Source organism: Dama dama, chromosome 18, assembly GCF_033118175.1.
Source record: "Dama dama isolate Ldn47 chromosome 18, ASM3311817v1, whole genome shotgun sequence".
Lineage (NCBI taxonomy): Eukaryota > Metazoa > Chordata > Mammalia > Artiodactyla > Cervidae > Dama > Dama dama.
The window spans coordinates 46,098,679-46,119,862 of NC_083698.1; the positions used below are offsets into that span (position 1 = coordinate 46,098,679).

Sequence of the window (21,184 nt, forward strand, 5' to 3'; positions counted from 1 at the left end):
GATATCTACCTATACATTCTAGTTTTTCAGAAATTAATATATACTTGAACTTTTTTGTTTTCAAAAATAACATAGTATAATTTTAAAGATTCAAAAATTATTCTACTAAACCATTGATAGTAGTATGACAGTAGAACTTAGTTTTTTAAATAACACTAGAATTGAGCTGATTATTCAGAAAAAAATAAAAATATATAGCCTATGGCAGGCCTTAACAAAATTCCTTCCTCAGTCAAATTTAGGAACTTAACAGTCACCAAGCATAAGTATAAAATCACATTACTATGTCGTGGAGCAATTAAGTCTGTGCCCCACAACTATTGAGGTTGTGCTCTACAGTCCGGGGAACCACAACTTCTGAGCCCACACACCTGCACCCGGCGCTCCGCAACAAGAGAAGCCCGTGCGGCGCAAGCGGAGAGGAGCCCTGCTCTCCACAACCAGAGGGAAGCCTGCGCAGCGATGAAGACCCAGCATATCCAGAAATAAATGAACAAAAATAATAAAATTATTTTTAAAATATTATTAAATGAAACTTATACAAGTAAAATTGAGAATGTGAAAGTCAAATTAATTGGTCATTAGGATGTATTAAAAACAGTCTTCACAAAGGTACTATGCAGATTGAGACTGCTTTTTTAACATTCAGATCTTGTTTCTCTTCAGCTTTATGTTACCTTAATTTATGAGCATACTTTATAAAATACTCCTACATTTAAAACAACATATTTTCCCAAATTTAAAATGTTCAATATATGAAACATGTTTCATTTTTAAAATTCTGGGCAAATCCATAAACATTGCACATTAACTGCAATTTCTCCAGCCTTTGGTATGTTCCTTTTATAAGTTTTCTGATATTACCCTGTACTTTTAATTAGGTCAGGCTATCGAATCTAAAAAAATTCATTAAAGTGTATACTTTGTGCATCTTTTTTATACTTTAATAAAATGTTAAAAATAAAACTGAGATCTCTTTAAATGATGCCTCTTCTACGTTCTTAAATGTTCTCTAGAATAACCAGAAGCAAAAGACAAACCCCTAGGATGTATTTTTGTTTTCTTAGAATACTCAGAATGAACACATTTAAATCCCAGACCAATCTCATATCTCAAAAGAAAAGCGCAGGCAGCATCAATGGAGAAGAGGGACCATTTCATTAAAACTCTTTAAGTTGTTCTTAAGCTGTGAACGCCCTTCAACTTCTGCTCACAAACAAGACTGTGAAGCTGCTGCCCTACGGTGTTTCCAGGGCTCACGTGTGGGTGTGAGAGCTGGACTATAAGGAAAGCTGAACGCCGAAGAATGGATGCTTTTGAACTGTGGTGATGGCAAAGACTCAGAAGTTCCTTGGAGTGCTAGGAAATCAAACCAGCCAATCCCAAAGGAAATCAGTCCTAAATATTCATTGGAAGGACTGATGCTGAAGCGCCAATACTTTGGCCACCTGATGCAAAGAACTGACTCACTGGAAAGACCGCAATGCTGGGAAAGATTGAAGGCAGGAGGAGAAGGGGACCACAGAGGATGAGATGGTTGGATGGCATCCCCGACTTGATGGGCATGAGTCTGAGCAAGCCCCAGGAGTTGGTGATAAACAGGGAGGCCTGGCATGCTGGAGTCCAAGGGGTCACAAGGAGTCGGACACAACTGAGCAACTGAACTAAGCCTGTAACCCAAAATTTACAAAAGTCCCAACTTGACAAATTTCTTTTGTCTTATAGCACTGTGGTTCTCATTAGCACCTCCACCAGAGAACAAGCAGAAGAAACAAATAGGTGAAAGTCAAAATCCTCTTCTTACTAGCTGTGTGATCCTAGGAATGCTACTTAATCTCATCGAGGCTCTGTTTGCCCATCTGCAAAATGATAGCATGTACTTTATCTCACTTATATATAATGGTTAGTTTAGCACAGTACTTGCCACAAGCAGTCAATGACAGCTTTTATCATTTTTCTGAAATTTTATTTTTTAATGTGTTTTCAATTATGTGATGTATTACAGTTGTAAAAAAAAAAAACAAAACAAAACAAAAACTATGTATTGATTAGTCTAGTTACTCAAAAAAATACTTTTTCCTACCTCAGCATATGAGACTTAATGTGTTTAGATGTGTTTATTCACCACATCAGTGGTGCTAGTGATAAAGAATCTGCCTGCCAATGCAGGAGACCCAAAAGAGGCAGGTTTGATTCCTCTGTTGAGAAAATCCCCCAGAACAGGAAATGACAACCCATTCTAGCATTCTTGCCTGGAAAATTCCATGCACAGAGGAGCCTAGTAGACCACCGTCCATGGGGTCACAAAGAGTAAGACACAACTGATCACACAAACACATAGAGACATACAGCCCATCTTCAAATTGAAACTTTTTATACTAATGCTTCACTATTTTGTTAACAGGAAAAAATGCATAAGAAATGTATATCATGTGATTTTTTAAATGAATGAAAAAGATGGAGTTTTTGAACATGTAAAAGTGGAATACAAAACCACAGATAATGATGAATAACCAATGTGACTTCAAAATATATATTAACAAATTCATCCTTTAGTCCTATTTCTAAAGAAAGAAGGATAAAAGGAAAGCAATACTGGGGGGCCTGCTATATGCTAGGCAAGGTCGAAGACAATCTATAAATGTGTCTCATTAAATCTACCCAACAGTCCTTTGAAAACTGAGAGAGAATTTACCTTGTCAAAACTAACATAGTTAGCAAGAGGGATGGAAATGGGATTTAAATCAAGCTCTAGATGGCTTCAAAGCCTACATTCTCTTGTCTTTTAATCATGAACTATATACATAGTAGAAACAATTATGTTATTTTATGGTACAATTTTAGGATGTTTTGAAGCCTCTAAAGTGTCAGTAAAGAGAATATTACTATGATGAAAGGAAAGTTTGTGAACACTATGTTGTTCCAGTTATTACATTAAAAGAACTAGCCTCCAAGTGCCCATTCAATAAGATTTGTTCTCAAGTCATTTATCCTCAGAAGAAGTCTTCCCAGCTACTCCTTTTCAGTTTTTATTTTCACTGCTACCCACTCTGGAATATTACTTTCATTTCTTCGTTTTAGGTAGAAAGTCTCTACATCAAATAGATGACTATTCTTAAGCACCACCAAACTTTTTTAAAACAAAAAATACCTTCTCTCCCTCCTCCACCCTCTGTCCAGCAATTACCACAACTCAGCATTTATGGAGAAGACCAAGCACAATTCCTCATATCATAGTTTAAAAGCAAACAAGATTTTGAACTACTAACTTTACTAGGAAATTAATTCTATGCAAAATGCCTTGCTCATTGCATTGAGATCCTGACTAAACGTTATTCTTATTTCTGTTAGAAGTAACTATGTCACATAACCAGGCTCCATCATGTGCCTATAATCAGATCTGGAATAACATCCTACAAGTATCCCAAAGACCAAGAATGGATTTATTAATCAGTGCAATAACTCTAAAACAGTCTTAGAGGCAAGCACATATTAAAACATTTATCAGTACAGAATTGATTATGTAAGCTTGTATGTGTTGTGTGTATGTGCTAAGTTGTGTCCAACTCTTTGCAACCCATGGACTGTAGCCCACCAGGCTTCTCTGTCCATGGGATTTTCCCTGCAAGAATACTGGAGTGGGTTGCCATAGTCTCCTCAAGGGTATCTTCACCACCCAGGGCAACTCACATCTCTTGCATTGCAGGCAGATTCTTTACTGCTGAGCCATAAGGGAAGCCATTCATAAGCTTGATTAGAATAATAGTAGTTTTCTTTTACACCCAAATTATTTACCTATAAAATCTTTAATGTGGCCTGAGGCCATTATTTGTTTCTTAAGAGCAACAGGGAAAAAGATGTATCATTAGCCATGATATCAGAAGAATATGCAGGATATTTTACAACCCCTATTCCATTACAGCTGTTAACTTTAAAAACATCAGTTAATATTTCATATCTGTGTATAAAGAAAGTACCTGTTTCCTGCCAATAAAAAGTTCTATAGTTTGGCACTTCTGTGCTTGTATGTGTATTTTATTTTGTTTTGACTCTAAGGTCTTCCTAGTTCAGAACTTCACAGATCAGCCACTCTCTTTCCTACAATACACAAATAATCCTTCATCCAGGCAGCTGATATTGTACAGATGCATTTGCTTTTTATTTGCTACCAGAAAAAGTTACCACAAACTTAGAAGGCTGAAAACTACAAATTTATTATCTTCCAGTTCTGAAGGTTAGAAGTTCAAAATGAGTCTCAGTGGGAGAAAATCAAGGTGTTACCATAGCTACATTCCTTTCTGGAAGTTCTAAGGGAGATATCCTCCCCTTGTTCATTCATTATGTTGGCAGAATTTAATTCCTTCAGGTTGTAGCACTGAGGTTCCCATTTTCTTATTGTCATTCGGGGACAGTTCCCAGCTACTAGAGGACATCTGCATGTCCATGCCTCCCTTCCTTTAACTTCAAAGCCACCTATGGTAGGTTAAGTATTTTCACGCTTCAAATCTCTCCAGCCTCCTCTTCTACCATTCCATTTCTCTGGCTCACTCTTCTGCTTTCCGCTTTCACGTTCAAAAACTCACATATTTAGAATGGTCCCATCTGGATAATCAGAATAATCTCATCTCAAGGTCCACAAGAAACTACATTTGCGAAGTTCCTTCTGCCATATAAGGTACCATATAGGTTCTAGTGAGTAAGATAAAACTATCTTAGAGGAGACACATTATTGTGCCCACCATACAATGGGTTTCCCTGGTGGCTCAGATGGCAAAAAATTTGCCTGCAATGCAGGAGACCTGGGTTAGATCCCTGGGTTAGGAGGATCCCACGGAGAAGGAAATGGCAACCCACCCCAATATTCCTGCCTAGAAAATCCCACGGACAGAGGAGCCTGGAGGGCTACAGTCCATGGGGTCACAAAGAGTCGGACACGAATGAGCAACTAGCACTTTCCCTCTCACCATACGACACCACGCTTGTTGAACTGCACCGACGTAAAGCAAGGAACAAAACAGCAAGTACCCATCCTCTGGCTAAATCAAAAACTTCCCAGACTAAAACACAGAGTTCAAAACACTCAGCAATCTTCATCAGATACTACCACTATCAGAGAATCCATCAACTTAGATAGACATTATCACTACATCCTTACCTCTGCTTAAACGGAAAACTGTCTAAGTATCTCAACAACTCAACAACAAAATATCTAAGTATCTTAACAACTTACTCAAGGCTAACTATAGTTCTCACTGTGAAATAGCACTGGTTTCTACCACTGGCACTAGTTTCTACCACTCTCTGTCTTCACTCTGTTCCACAAATCTTTATCTGGAAGAAAGCTTCCCATAAAGCTAAAGACACCCTGAAAGACACACAGGGTTGAATGAGAACTTCTGGAAAGCATAACACTTTTTATAGCACAGAAACAAAAATCAATTTGTTAAAATAGTGATAAGACCCATCAGTGCAAGACACAACCATCCAAAAACTTAGAATCCTCATATTAAATATATCTGAAGACTAGAGAAAGGGTGTTGCTGCTTTTAAACTAGCTTTGGCTAAAAGGAAGAATAACTTCTATGGGTATAGTTCTCCTGTTTCTCTTCTAAGTAAACAAAAGACTTGTCTCAGAGAACTTGCCTTAGAGAACTAACTTGTCTTAGTTAAACAGACAATAAAAAGATCCCATAAAACCTTAAGTAAAAATTTTCACAAAATATGTCATCCTTTCAAAACAGAGTAATAACTTTTAATAGCAGTAGACTCCAAAAGGCACAGTAAAGATAAAATGATTTGGCAACTTTATTGTTCTATAGCTGCACATTACTTAAGACTCCATGAATCACTCTTGTATCCATTCACTCTTTGGGAATACAGAGATTTTGTATACATAAAATTCAAGTCTGCACTGAACATTAATTCTAATCATATTAAAAAACTAATATTAATGCATGGATTCTCAACCTACAGAGATTTTTAGCAAAGGGATTCAAATTTACAAAGTTCATCTGACTTTATGGACTTTGACTGCATATGCGTAAAAGGCAAATACAAATTATTTTAGTCTAGCTTTCACTAATGGCAGAGTAAATTGGCCAAGTATAGTTTCCTACAGATAATTTCTAAACCTAGATAAGCCATTTTATGTCTTTATTTTGTAATTGGAAGAAAACTGCTCTACAATGTCGTGTTGGTTTCTGCTATACAACACAAGCCAGCCATAACCATTCACAAGTCCTCTCCCTCCGGAGCCTCCCGCTCCTCTTCCCATCCCACCCCTCTAGGTCATAACAGTGCTATACAGCAACTTTTCTCCAGCTATCTAGTTTACACATGAGAGTGTACAGATGTTGATGCTATTTTCTCCATTCATCCTACTCTCTCCTTCCCCTACCGTGTCCACAAGTCCATTCTCTACATCTGCATCTCTATTCTTTCCCTGCAAACAGGTTCATCAATACCACTTTTCTAGACTCCAGATATATATGACTTAATATATGGTATTTGTTTTTCTCTTTCTGACTTACTTCACTCTGCATTAACAGGCTCTAGATTCATCCACCTCACTAGAACTGACTCAAATGCATTCTTTTTTATGGCTGAGTAGTATTCCAACACTATTGAGCTATTTCAAATCCTAAAAGATGAAGCTGTGAAAGTGCTGCACTCAATAGGCCAGCAAAACTGCAAAACTCAGCAGTAGCCACAGGACTGGAAAAGGTCAGTTTTCATTCCAATCCCAAAGAAAGGCAATCCCAAAGAATGTTCAAACAACTGCACAATTGCATTCATCTCACATGCTAGCAAAGTAATGCTCAAAATTCTCCAAGCCAGACTTCAACAGTATGTGAACTGAGGACTTCCAGACATTCAAGCTGGATTTAGAAAAGGCAGAGGAACCAGAGATCAAAATGCCAACATCCACTGGATCATCGAAAAAGCAAGAGAGTTCCAGAAAAATATCTACTTCTGCTTTATTGACTACATCAAAGCCTCTGACTGTGTGGATCACAACAAACTGTGGAAAATTCTTCAAGAAATGGGAATACCAGACCACCTGACCTGCCTCTTGAGAAATCTGTATGCAGGTCAAGAAGCAAAAGTTAGAACTGGACATGGAACAACAGACTGGTTCCAGATTGGGAAAGGAGTACTTGAAGGCTGTATATTGTCACCCGGCTTATATGCAGAGTACACCATGAGAAACGCTGAGCTGCAGGAAGCACAAGCTGGACTCAAGACTGCTGAGAGAAATATCAATAACCTCAGATATGCAGATAACACTACCCTTATGGCAGAAAGTGAAGGTGAACTAAAGAGCCTCATGATGAAAGTGAAAGAAGAGAGTGAAAAAGTTGGCTTAAAATTCAACATTCAGAAAACTAAGATCATGGCATCTTGTCCCATCACTTCATGGCAAATAGACGGGGAAACAATGGAAACAGTGACAGACTTTATTTTTGGGGGCTCTGAAATCACTGCAGGTGGTGACTGCAGCCATGAAATTAAAAGATGCTTGCTCTTTGGAAGAAAAGTTATGACCAACCTAGACAGCATATTGAAAAGCAGACTTTACTTTGCCAACAAAGGTCTGTCTAGTCAAAGCTATGGTTTTTCCAGTAGTCATGTGTGGATGTGAGAGTTAGACCATAAAGAAAGCTGAGCACCAAAGAATTGATGGTTTTGAACTGTGGTGTTGGAGAAGACTCTTGAGAGTCCCTTGGACTGCAAGGAGATCAAACCAGTCAATCCTAAAGAAAATCAGTCCTGAATATTCATTGGAAGGACTGATGCTGAAGCTGAAAGTCCAATACTTTGGCCACCTGATGCGAAGAGTTGACTCATTTAAAAAGACCCTGATGCTGGGAAAGATCGAGGGCGGGAGGAGAAGGGGACCACAGAGGATAAGATGGTTAGATGGCATCACCGACTCGACAGACATGAGTTTGAGTAAGCTCTAGCAGTTGGTGATGGACAGGGAAGCCTGGTGTGCTGTAGTCCATGGGGTCGCAAAAAGTCAGGCACAACTGAACTGACTGAATATCCCGCTGCATACTGTATCACATCTTCTTTATCCATTCACCTGTAGATGAACTCTAGGTTGTTTCCATGTCCTGGATACTGTAAATAGTGTTGTAGTGAACACTGGGGTACATGTATCTTTTAGAATCGCAGCTTTCTCAGGGTATATAACCAGTAGTGGATTGTTGGGTCACATGGTAGGTTTATTCCTAGTTTTTTAAGGAAGCTCCATACTATTCTCCATAAAGACTATTTCAGTTTGCATTCCTACCAACAGTGTAAGGGGGTTCCCTTTTCACCACATCCTCTCCAGCATTTATTGTTTATTTTTTGATGATGGTCATTCTGACTGATGCAAGGTAATACCTCATTTTAGTTCTGATTTGCATTTCTCTAATAGTGATGTTGAACATCTTTTCGTGTGTTTATTGGTCTAGATAAGCCATTTTAAAAAACACTTCGTTGAAGGCCCTGGAAAGAAACCAAAGGCAGGAACATACCAAAGGAAGGGTTACATTTAAAGTACATAAATTGCAAAGGATAAGAGTTCTAAGTTTGGGCTTTTTTGCTTAAGGGCACTGACTGCCATTACTGCCATCAACTCCCATTCCAAAGCCCATAGCTCTTGCAGCAGAAAAATACATGTTTACAGTCCAGAGATGGTAGAGAACATGAATTAAGGTAAACAGATTAACTATAAATTTAGAAACAAAAATCCTAAAAAGAACAGACCCACAGCAGGAGCAAGACCCAAATCCCTTTTAATAGCTTACCATTAAAATAACACATGTCGGCGAGAAGGATCCAGGAGGATGCAGGGAAAAGCAAGCAAAAGTCGGAGGGATGTGTACCCTTTAAAGATAGGCAAGACATGTGAGTTTACTCCATCTTTTAGACAGATCATTCAGGCCATGTGCTCAGTCTCTCCATCATGTCTGACTCTTTGCAACCCTATGGACCACAGCCCACCAGGCTCCTCTGTCCATGGGATTTCCCAGGCAAGATAACTGGAGGTTGTCATGCCCTCCTCCAGGGGATCTTCTCAACCCAGGGATTGAACCCATGTCTGTTGCATCTTCTGCATTGCCATATGGGTTCTTTACCACTAGCACCATTTTGGAAGCCCCTTTTTAGACTGACGGTTGTCTCCAAACACTACATGTCTCCAAACACTACACACCTGGAACCTTACTATAACTTGAGGTATTACAGGACAGAGCTCAGAGCTGAAAGAGCAGCTGGAAATTTAGGAAGGAAACTTTGAAGGAAAAAAAAGAAACAAAAAAGTTGAGGCCCATGATCTTAGTATCAACTCTGCCAAAATTCTTGGTGACATCTAAATAGAGGTACAAGGGAGACCTGTAAGGTACCAGGTTAATAAAGCAATAGCTATAAACCAAAAGAACACAGCAGAGATGAAGATCACAGTACAGAAAGAAGACTGTGTAGTTTGAGATCAACAAATTAACTGCCAGTTGTAAGAATAACAACAAAAAGCAATCCTCACAGAACATAACAGAATCTAAAGTGACAAATGTATTATCCACAATGTCTAGTTTTCAACCAAAAATTACTCCATATGTTGGGTTAATGGTACAAAACAGACAGCCCAGAAATAAATCCACATATCTACTTTTGACAAAGGAGATAAGAACACACAATGGGAAAAAAACAGCTTCTTCAGCAAGTGGTTGGGGAACGCTGGACAGCTGCACGTAAATAAATGTAGAATACCTTGTATCGTATACAAAAATAAGTTCTAAATGGCTTGAAGAAAAATATAAGACACTATACCATAAAACTCCCAGAAGAGAACATAGGCAAAACACTCTGACATAAATTGTACTAGTGTCTTCTTAGGTCTGTCTCCCAATGCAAAAGAAATAAAAGCAAAAACAGGGGCTTCTCTGGTGGTTCAGTGAAGAATTTGCATACCAGTGCAGGAGGCACAGGTCTGATCCCTGATTTGGAAGGATTCTACATGCCACAGAGCAATTGAGACCATGGACCACAACTACTGAGCCTGTGCTCGAAAGCCCATGTGTGGCAACTACTGAAGCCCCCATATCCTTGAGCCCATGCTCTGCAACAAGAGAAGCCACTGCATTAAGAAGCCTACACACAGCAACTAGAGGGTAGCCCCTGCTCTCCACAACTAGAGAAAAGCCCACACAGTAATGAAGATCCAGTATAGTCAAAGAAATGAATTTTTAAAAAATGAACAAATGGAAAATAAACATTTAAGCTTTCGCACAGCAAAGGAAACCATAAAAAAAAAAAAAAAAGACAACCTACAAATTGGAAAAAAATATTTGCAAACAATGTGACCGACCAGGGCTTAATTTCCAAAATATACAAACAGCTCATATAACTCAAAAACAAAAACCCAAACAATCCAATCAAAGAACAAGCAGAAGACTTAAACACAATTCTCCAAAGAAGACATACAACTGGCCAACAGGCACATGAAAAGATGCTCAACATTACTAATTAATTTTTTAAAAAAAGAGAGAAATATAAATCAAAACTACAATGATGTGTCACCTCACACTGGTCAGAGGGGCCATCATTAAAAAGTCTACAAGTTAAAAAAAAAGTCTACAAGTAACAAATACAGGAGAGGGTGTGGAGAAAAGGAATCCTCCTACACTGTTGATGGGAATGTGAATAGGTACAACCACTATGGAGAACTGCATAGAGGTTCCTTAAGAAACTAAAGTTACCATATGATCCAGCAATCTCACTCCTGGGTATTCATTCAAAGAAAAGTATAATTAAAAAGGTACATGTACCCCAATGTTCACGGCAGCACTATTTACAATAGCCAAGACATGGAAGCAGCCTAGATGTCCCCTGACAGAAGAATGGATAAAGATGGGGTGTGTATACACCCAATGAAACACTACTGGGTAAAGAAAAAAAGAAAGAAAGCCATTTGCAGCAATACAGATGGACCTAAAGAATACTATACTAAGTGAAGTCATAAAGAAAAAGATAAATACTGTGTCACTTATATTCAGAATCTGAAACACAACACAAATGAATTCACTTACAAAACAGAAACAGCCTTGTAGACACAGAAAACAAACTAATGGTGACCAAAAGGGAAAGGGGAGGGCAGAGGGATAAAGTAGGAGTTTGGGATTAGCAGATACAAACTACTATATATAAAATATATCGATAGCAAGGGCCTACAACATAGCACAGGGGACTATATTCAGCATCCTGTAATAAACCATAATGCAAAAGAACATTAAAAAGAATATATTTTATATACATATAAAACTGAATCATTTCTCTGTACACCAGACACTAACACAATATTGTAAATCAACTATATTTCAATTTAAAAAATTACTCCACATGCAAAGAAATGGGTGTACATAACCCATACTCATGGGGAAAAAATTAAAAGGCAAACCATAGGAACTGACTCTGCAAGTGGACTCACACAAGAGATTTAGTAGACAATGACTTCAAAACACCTGATTTCCCCTGAAGTAATTCAACATAAATACTAAGTAGATTGTGCTAAATTAAAGATGCATGTTGTAATCCCTAGAGAAATTCCTACAAAAAAATAACGCAAACCTATAGCTAAAAAGTTCAGAGAAAAACTAAAACGGAATATACAAAGCTATCTGATGAGCGCACACACACAAAAAAAACCCAAGAAATTCCAACAAAGAAAAGCCCAGGACCAGACAGTTGCACTGCTGAATTCTAAAAAACATCTAAAGAAGAATAAAAACCAAAAACTTCTCAAACTGTTCTAAAAACTGAAGAGAAGGGAATACTTCCAAATATCAAAGCCAAACAGAGATACTACAAGAAAAGAAAACTGCAGGCCAATATCTCTTATAAGTACAGATGTGGGAATTCCCTGGTAGTTCAGTGGTTAGGACTCCACAATTTTACCTGGGGCAGGGGGGGAGATGGGGGGTATGTTTGATCCCTGGTCGGGGAACTAAGGTACTGCAAGCTGCACAATGCAGTCAAAAAAAGGGAGGGGGGGGGGGCAGGGAAAAAGAGGAAAGAATAGATTGGGAAACCTGGAAAGAAGGGGGGAAATAAGGATGATGAGAGAAGAAAAGAGAAATGAAAGAAGGGAAAAAATTTGGTAAGACTACATGAGCAAACATATAAAGACCATACCAATATAAAGTATTACTATTATTAATAACATATCCAGAAGTTTTTTTTTTTCTTAAGTTTGTGAAATAAAGTGAGAGAACTGAATGAAATGGTAAAGAGATCTGGAAATTATTTGGTGCAAATAGTTAAGTAGAATATCTCAACTTGTAAGTTTAGAAACAGGAATAGTGTCTAGTCTCCACCTAGTTCCTCCTTTTCATCTGCATTTACTTGCACAGAAAACCTTTCCAAAAAGTTTGGAACTTTTCAGTTCACTTTCCTCAAGTCTCCTCAGCCCAGATGAGGCCACATGTCTACATCTAAACAGTAAGAGAAAGGAATGACACTATCAAGACCAATCATGATTTAAGTCCTGGAGCAGGGGAGGAGTCCCATCCTTGTGCTCAATGTTACCAAGAAGACGAAAACTCAACAAATACTGAACTCTGCCAGAAAGGATGAATGAGAAAGAAACTGGGAAGTCCACCAGTAATGTTATGTTAGACTGACCAAGTGTAGATTCATACACTTTGGAAACCAAATTAAAATGTAAGGGCTGATATCCTGCTTTGAAAAATAAAGATCCTATCCAATTGTTCTTTCCTGCAATATATGAAGGAAGTCTTCAGTTGCTGATAAATTCAGCATTTTCTTCAGGAAGCTGCTCTGGGTAAACTTGAGAAGTGATGCAGAACATATAACATAGACATGGAGATTTTTCAAAGCAGACTGAATGTTATCAATCCCTATAAATGCTGCAGGAAATTCTTTGTAAATCTCTATATATCACCTCATTCTGACCATCATGCTTTTCTGATGTACTCACCAGAATAAACTAGCCATATACATAAGATATATCCCTAGATAACTAACTTGGCCTTTTTGAGTTATATGCTGTAATTCAACTGGATTTTAGAGAACGATTTGCCAGATACAATGACTTGGGAATTCCTTTTCCTCAAAGGGAAATTATTTCAGTTTTAATATAATTAATATGAAAATAATACAGATCATCACCACTTACCTCTGAATATATTCCTAGTTGTGATAATAAAAGTGTACTATCAGCATTATCTTCTATTTAGATATGGTTTAAAAATATATATTTCTAATTTGTTGAAACAGGTTTCAAGTCCCTAACCAAAAATTAAAACAAATGACTAAAACTGTATCCTGTCCTACCAAACATGTCTCTCAAAAGATCATACCTGCCTACCTGCCCTGTTGTTCACATGGTATTAAAATGAAGAACTCTAGAAGTATAACTATGATCATAAAAATACATTGAACCTCTAAATTCGCCTATAGCCACTCTCAATTTACTAAACCAAAGATTGATAAAACCTGTTTACCATAGTTCTTAGAATTTTTATATATAAAGCAACCAAGTATAATGCCAATGAAAAGTAGAACAGCTCACCTAATGTTCCCCCAAAATATCAGATTTAGACATTCAAAGCTGAAATTCACTAGAAGCAGGCTGATGCCATTTTTAAGGAACAATCAATAAAATAATCAATAAAAAGGAACTGTCAATAAAATTTGATGCTGGTATTTGGGGCATTGTTTATATTCATTTAAGATACACTGCCATTTAAAAAATTTATATACTCTGGTTTAAATATCCAAATAGGATAAATCCCTAAGGAACAAAAAAATAAAAAATTTGGTACAAAAATTTTACCCATTGAAGAATCTTACACTAAATTAATTTTTCTCAAACAATGATGAATATTCCAACATGGGGTGACAAATAATAAGGTAAACTACAGTTTCCATAAGCATTACTTGACCATATGAAATAAATTATATACCCAAAAATACTACTTTGAAATGCACAGAAACTTTGAAATGTTACAAATAACATACTAAAGTTTACAAAAACTAAGCTGCCATTTTTGTCTGGATATAATCTTGTTTTTTGACAGTATGTGATGAGAGATAAAACTAGTAAAATAAGATTTTAAAATGCTGTATGGGTATTATCTGTTAAATATAAATTTGACTAACATTAAATTCAATTAGTTAAAAAATGAGGGTTTATCGGTGTGTAATTTTATTGATAACACGCATATGTCTTCACTACTGGCAACCATAGACATCAGCATAAACGCATTATTCTGGATTTAACGACAGCGTCACCCCTATCTGGGGGTAGCTGAATCCAGTCACATATGGGAGTATTTTCCCTGGTGGCTCAGACAGTAAAGAATCTGGCTGCAATGCAGGAGACCTGGGTTGGACCCCTGAGTCAGGAGGATCCCCTGAAGAAAGGAATGGCTACCCACTCCAGTATTCTTGCTTGGAGAATTCCATGGACAGAGGAGCCTAGAGGGCTACGGTCCGTGTGGTCACAAAGAGTTGGACACAACTGAGTAACTAACACTTTCACATTCAGAGACCATCTAAATCATTGGAAAAGACCCTGATGCTAGAAAAGACTGATGGCAAAAGAAGGGAGCAGCAGAGGATGAAACAGTTGGATAGCATCACCAACTTAATGGACATCAATTTGAGCAAACTATAGGAGACAGTGGAGGACAGAGGGGCCTGGTGTGCAGCAGCCCATGGGGTCACAAAGAGTCGGACACAACCTAGTGATCCAAAAACAATAAATCAAACACAGTTACTGAAGACATTTGTCATCATATGTGACTAACACTGCAGGTTTAAAAAGGCATATATTGAATTTGCTATGTTGAAGCTATATATGTTTTAAACGCATTTCAGATATCATCTCACCTAAAGATTATCATATTAAGTGAATTAAGTCAGAAAGAGAAAGACAAATATCATATGATATCATTGAGAGGTTAAATCTAAAATATGGCACAATGATCTTAGCTATGAAACAGAAACACACTCACAGACATAGAGAACAAACATTGTTATCAAACAGGAAAGGGGATGAGGGAGGGATAAAGTAGGAGTTTGGGGTGAGCAGATACAAACTACTACATATAAAATAGATAAACAACAAGGTCCTTCTGTGTGTAGCATAGGGAACTATATTCAATAAACCATGATGAAATAAATCATGATGGAAAAGCATATTAAAAAGAACACATGTGTGCGTGTATGTATAACTCAATCACTTTGCTATACACCAGAAACTAACACAACATTATAAAACAACTATTTGTTGTTGTTGTTCAGTCACTAAGTCGTATCCAACTCTTCTGCCATCCAACGGACTATAGTCTGCCAGGTTCCTTTGTCTATGGGATTTCCCAGGCAAACCAACTATAGTGAGTGAAGTTGCTCAGTTGTGTCCGACTCTTTGCGACCCCATGGACTGTAGCCTACCAGGCTCCTCCGACCATGGGATTCTCCAGGCAAGAATACTGGAGTGGGTTGCCATTTCGTTCTCCAGGGGATCTTTCCAACCCAGGGATTGAACCCACATCTCCCACATTGGAGGCAGACGCTTTAACCTCTGAGCCACCAGGGAAGCCATCTTAGATCTAATTTAATCCCGGAAACAGTTACACGGACTGCTTACAAATTTCCCACTAATAAATAATTTTTAAAATCCTGAAATAAAACTTCCTAAAATTTTCAGCAACTATATCATCTTACAGACATCTCAAAAAAATTAATTAGTTCATTAATCACCTATTATGTGACAAGACTATTATAAAACATACTTTTTCCCACCTATGAATAAATCAAAAATGTTTGCATATAAGTACTGTTTTATCAGATCGATAAAGTATCAGTTATAATAAGAATATTAATTGATAAAATAAACTTAGACTATCCGTTCCTTCCATAATAAATATTTCATAAAATGCTTCTGTGATAAATTTGGTTTTAAGAATATTTTCTCATGATATATGGTGCTAATATGCTGCAACTTAGCAACAAAATTATAAAACTCAGAGAACAGACCAGACACAATGAAAATTAATGGAGGATATACTTTCTTTTTTTGGCTGTGCCACACAGCATAAAATACATTCACTGTATAAACATGGTATATCTTAAATGTGATTTAAGTGTATTGCCTTAACAAATGCTCAAAAAAAGACCTAAATTATCTACTCCCAAGACTTGTCCTGAAGAAATCACAAATTATTGTGATACAATTTAATCCTGAAATCTGCACTATGTAGTTTTTTTTAACCATACATAATAATCTGAATGAAAAGCTACATATAAGTCTGCACTAAACAAATTCTGCTTATTCTGTCAATAAGTTACCAGTTTGATTTTAATTTTTACTTCCCTAATGCCTAATGATGTTGAGTATTTTATATGCATATTTTCCATTCACATACATTCTTTGATGAAGTGTCTGTTCAAAGATTTGCCTATTTTTTAATTTGGTTGTTTATGTTCTTACCAATGTTCAAAGTTTTTCATATATTCTAGACACAAGTCCTTTATCAAATATATACTCTGCAAACATTTTCTGTCTATGGCTTGTCTTTTCATTCCTCTAACAGAATCACTCACAGAAGTTTTAAAATTTGATAACATCTAATTTACCAATTTGTGTGTGGTGGTGGGGGGAGGGGACTGTGCTTTTGGTTATACATCTATGAAATCATTTTCTAATCAAAGTCATAAAAATGTCCTATGTTTCCTTTCAGAACTTTTATAGTTTTAAGTTTTACATTTAGGACTATGATCCATTTTCAGTTTTGCTTTATTTTTTAATATGAAGTAAGGTCTGAATACAAGTTCCCTGTTTTACATATGGCTATCCAATTATTCCAGTACCATCTGTTGAGAACACTATCTTTTCTTCAATAAATGTGCCAAAAATCCATTTTTCTTACATGTGTGAATCTTTTTCTGGGCTCTCTACTCCGTTCCATTGACCTGACTATCTCTTTGTCTTGATTAGTAGAAGTCATTGCAATAGGTCTTCCAATCAGGTATGGTTAATGCTCCAACTTTGCTTTCTTTTAAAAGTTTTGGCTATTCTAGATCCTCTGTATTTGCATATGAATTTTAAAATCAGTTTGTCAATGTCTAATAAAAGCCTGCTGGGACTCAGACTATAATTGTGTTGAATCTATACAAATCAATTTAGAGAGACTGGGCATATTGAAAACAATCAAGTTTTCCAATTCACAGACAAAATTTATTCACTTATTTAGGTCTTTTTCTATTGTTCTCAATAATGTTTTTAGTTCTCAGTATACAGGTCTTGTGTTCAGTTCAGTTCAGTTCAATTGCTCAGTCATGTCCGACTCTTTGCAACCCCATGAACCACAGCACGCCAGGCCTCCCTGTCCATCACCAACTCCCAGAGTCCATCCAAAGCCATGTCCATTGAGTTGGTGATGCCATCCAACCATCTCATCCTCTGTCATCCCCTTCTCCTGCCCTCAATCTTTCCCAGCAACAGGGTCTTTTCAAATGAGTCAGCTCTTCGCATCAGGTGGCCAAAGTATTGGAGTTTCTGCTTCAACATCAATCCTACCAATGAACACTCAGGACTGATCTCCTTTAGGATGGACTGGTTGGATCTCCTTGCAGTCCAAGGGATTCTCAAGAGTCTTCTCCAACACCACAATTCAAAAGCACCAATTCTTTGGTGCTCAGCTTTCTTCATAGTCCAACTCTCACATCCATACAGGACCACTAGAAAAACCACAGCCTTGACTAGACGGACCTTTGTTGACAAAGTAATGTCTCTGCTCTTTAATATGCTGTCTAGGTTGGTTATAACTTTCCTTCCAAGGAGTAAGTGTCTTCTAATTTCATGGCTGCAATCACCATCTGCAGTGATTTTGGAACCCAGAAAAATAAAGTCAGCCACTGTTTCCACTGTTTCCCCATCTATTTTCCTCTTTTGTCAAATTCAACCCTACGTATACAGGTCATGTGTATCTTTTGTCAAATCAACCTTAAGTAGTTCATATTTTTGATGTTATTATGAGTGGTATTTTTTTTTAATTTTTTTATTAGTTGGAGGCTAATTACTTCACAACATTTCAGTGGGTTTTGTCATACATTGATATGAATCAGCCATGGATTTACACGTCTTCCCCATCCCAATCCCCGCTCCCACCTCCCTCTCCACCCGATTCCTCTCGAAACATCCCACCCTCGCCTTCTCCCACAGAGTTCAAAAGTCTGTTCTGTATTTCTGTGTCTCTTTTTCTGTTTTGCATATAGGGTTATCGTTACCATCTTTCTAAATTCCATATATATGTGTTAGTATGCTGTAATGTTCTTTGTCTTTCTGGCTTACTTCACTCTGTATAAGGGGCTCCAGCTTCATCCATCTCATTAGGACTGGTTCAAATGAATTCTTTTTAATGGCTGAGTAATATTCCATGGTGTATATGTACCACAGCTTCCTTATCCATTCATCTGCTGATGGGCATCTAGGTTGCTTCCATGTCCTGGCTATTATAAACAGTGCTGCAATGAACATTGGGGTGCACGTGTCTCTTTCAGATCTGGTTTCCTCAGTGTGTATGCCCAGAAGTGGGATTGCTGGGTCATATGGCAATTCTATTTCCAGTTTTTTAAGAAATCTCCACACTGTTTTCCGTAACGGCTGTACTAGTTTGCATTCCCACCAACAGTGTAAGAGGGTTCCCTTTTCTCCACACCCTCTCCAGCATTTATTGCTTGTAGACTTTTGGATAGCAGCCATCCTGACTGGCGTGTAATGGTACCTCATTGTGGTTTTGATTTGCATTTTTCTGATAATGAGTGATGTTGAGCATCTTTTCATGTGTTTGTTAGCCATCTGTATGTCTTCTTTGGAGAAATGTCTGTTTAGTTCTTTGGCCCATTTTTTGATTGGGTCATTTATTTTTCTGGAATTGAGCTGCAGGAGTTGCCTGTATATTTTTGAGATTAATCCTTTGTCTGTTTCTTCATTTGCTATTATTTTCTCCCAATCTGAGGGCTGTCTTTTCACCTTACTTATAGTTTCCTTTGTAGTGCAAAAGCTTTTAAGTTTCATTAGGTCCCATTTGTTTAGTTTTGCTTTTATTTCCAATATTCTGGGAGGTGGGTCATAGAGGATCTTGCTGTGATTTATGTCGGAGAGTGTTTTGCCTATGTTCTCCTCTAGGAGTTTTATAGTTTCTGGTCTTACATTTAGATCTTTAATCCATTTTGAGTTTATTTTTGTGTATGGTGTTAGAAAGTGTTCTAGTTTCATTCTTTTACAAGTGGTTGACCAGTTTTCCCAGCACTGAGTGGTATTTTTTAACTTCAATTTCCAATTGCTTGTTAATACTATTACATAGAAATAAAAGTAATTTTTATATATTGATGATATATCCTGAAATCCTGCTAGATTCGTTTATTAGTTCTACTAACTTCTTGTGAACTCAAAGCAAGATGCTGCTGCTGCTGCTGCTAAGTCGCTTCAGTTGTATCCGACTCTGTGCGACCCCATAGACGGCAGCCCACCAGGCTCCGCCGTCCCTGGGAGTCTCCAGGGAAGAACACTGGAGTGGGTTGCCATTTCCTTCTCCAATGCAGTAAAGTGAAAAGTGAAAGTGAAGTCACTCAGTCGAGTCCGACTCTTCGAGATCCCATGGAATGCAGCCTACCAGGCTCCTCCATCCATGGGATTTTCCAGGCAAGAGTACTGGAGTGGGGTGCCATTGCCTTCTCCAAGCAAGATACTACTACATACCTATTAGAATGGCTAATATGAAGATGACTGACTATAACAAGTGTTACCAAGGATGTAGAGAAAGTGCAGTTTTCATCAACTTTGGGTGGAATACCTGGGCAATTTCAGATCATATACACTTAGTATATGATCTGGTTGTTCCAGATCTATATTTTTTATCAAAGAGAAATGAAAGCAAATGTCTATAAAAACACCTTTATATGAATGTTTATAATAGTCTGATTTGTAATAACCAAAAATTAGGAACAACTCAAATATAAATCTACAGGTGAATGAATAAACCAACTGTGGAATATCCATAATAATGGAAAACTACTTAGCAATAAAACAGAACAAGCTATTGATACACACAACACAGATGAATCAAGATAATTAAGCTGACTGAAAAAAGTCAAAAAAAAAAAAAAAACAACCCACACACAAACTATCTGATTCCATAGAAAGCAGATCCATAAATGCACGAGAAGATATTATCAAGGGGCATAAGGAAACTTTGAGGGAGATAGTCATGTTCACTATCTTAATATTGATGGCTTCATGTCACAACTTGCCAATACGTAAATTTTCAATATGCTGCAGTTTACTGTATATCACTTAGACCTCAATTTTTAAAAAAAGAAAATATGCCAGCATGCTAGGTCCCAGAATAGACTTTTTAATTGATAAATAACTTTAAATTGATATATAATTCACACAGCATAAAATTCAACCTTTTGAAGCATACAATTCAGTGGCTTTTTGTAGTGACAGAAAGCACAACAATCACCAGTATTTAATTCCAGAACATTTTCACCAACCCAAAGAGTGGCACCCATTAGCAGTCACTGACATTCCCCCCAGTCCCTCAGAATATAATTAATTTCCAGATGACAATGTATTTCATCTGATCACTACATTTCAAGCCTTAAGACATTTCAAATTTGAGAGACTAGTTTTAAGTTAATTTCAAGTACCTGCTACTGTTTATCACTGTATTCTTTCTAATGAGAACCAGAACCATACAAATATAAACATAATTTCACAGAAGTTCCAATCATAGAAATGTCATTTATAGTGTACATGTGTACCTGTAACAGTGATTACTAAATTATTAACATTATTAAAACATTAACACCAAATGTAGAAACTTTATCTCCCTCTTGACTCTCCTTATTATCAATGCTAGGACTGTCCAAGAATAAACTACAGTGGTGAATGATGAAGACGTGATGCCTCTGAAATTTTTGAATAGCACATAATCTGCAAAGCTTTAAATATTTAAATTAATACAATCCACTTTGAGATACCTCTACCATTTACTACACTTTCTCAACAACTCGTCATCATTTAACATTTATAAAACTTTGGGTAAAGCCAAAGCTTCATTGGAAAGATAATGAGCTTATACTCTGCACTGTACCAACTTAG

The 21,184-nt window shown here is 37.2% G+C and overlaps 1 protein-coding gene across 1 annotated transcript in view; it reads right to left on the bottom strand.

Annotated features, from left to right (window-relative positions):
• COG5 (component of oligomeric golgi complex 5) overlaps positions 1-21,184 on the bottom strand; it is a 272,387-nt gene that overhangs the window by 218,065 nt on the left and 33,138 nt on the right. The window lies entirely within an intron of this gene.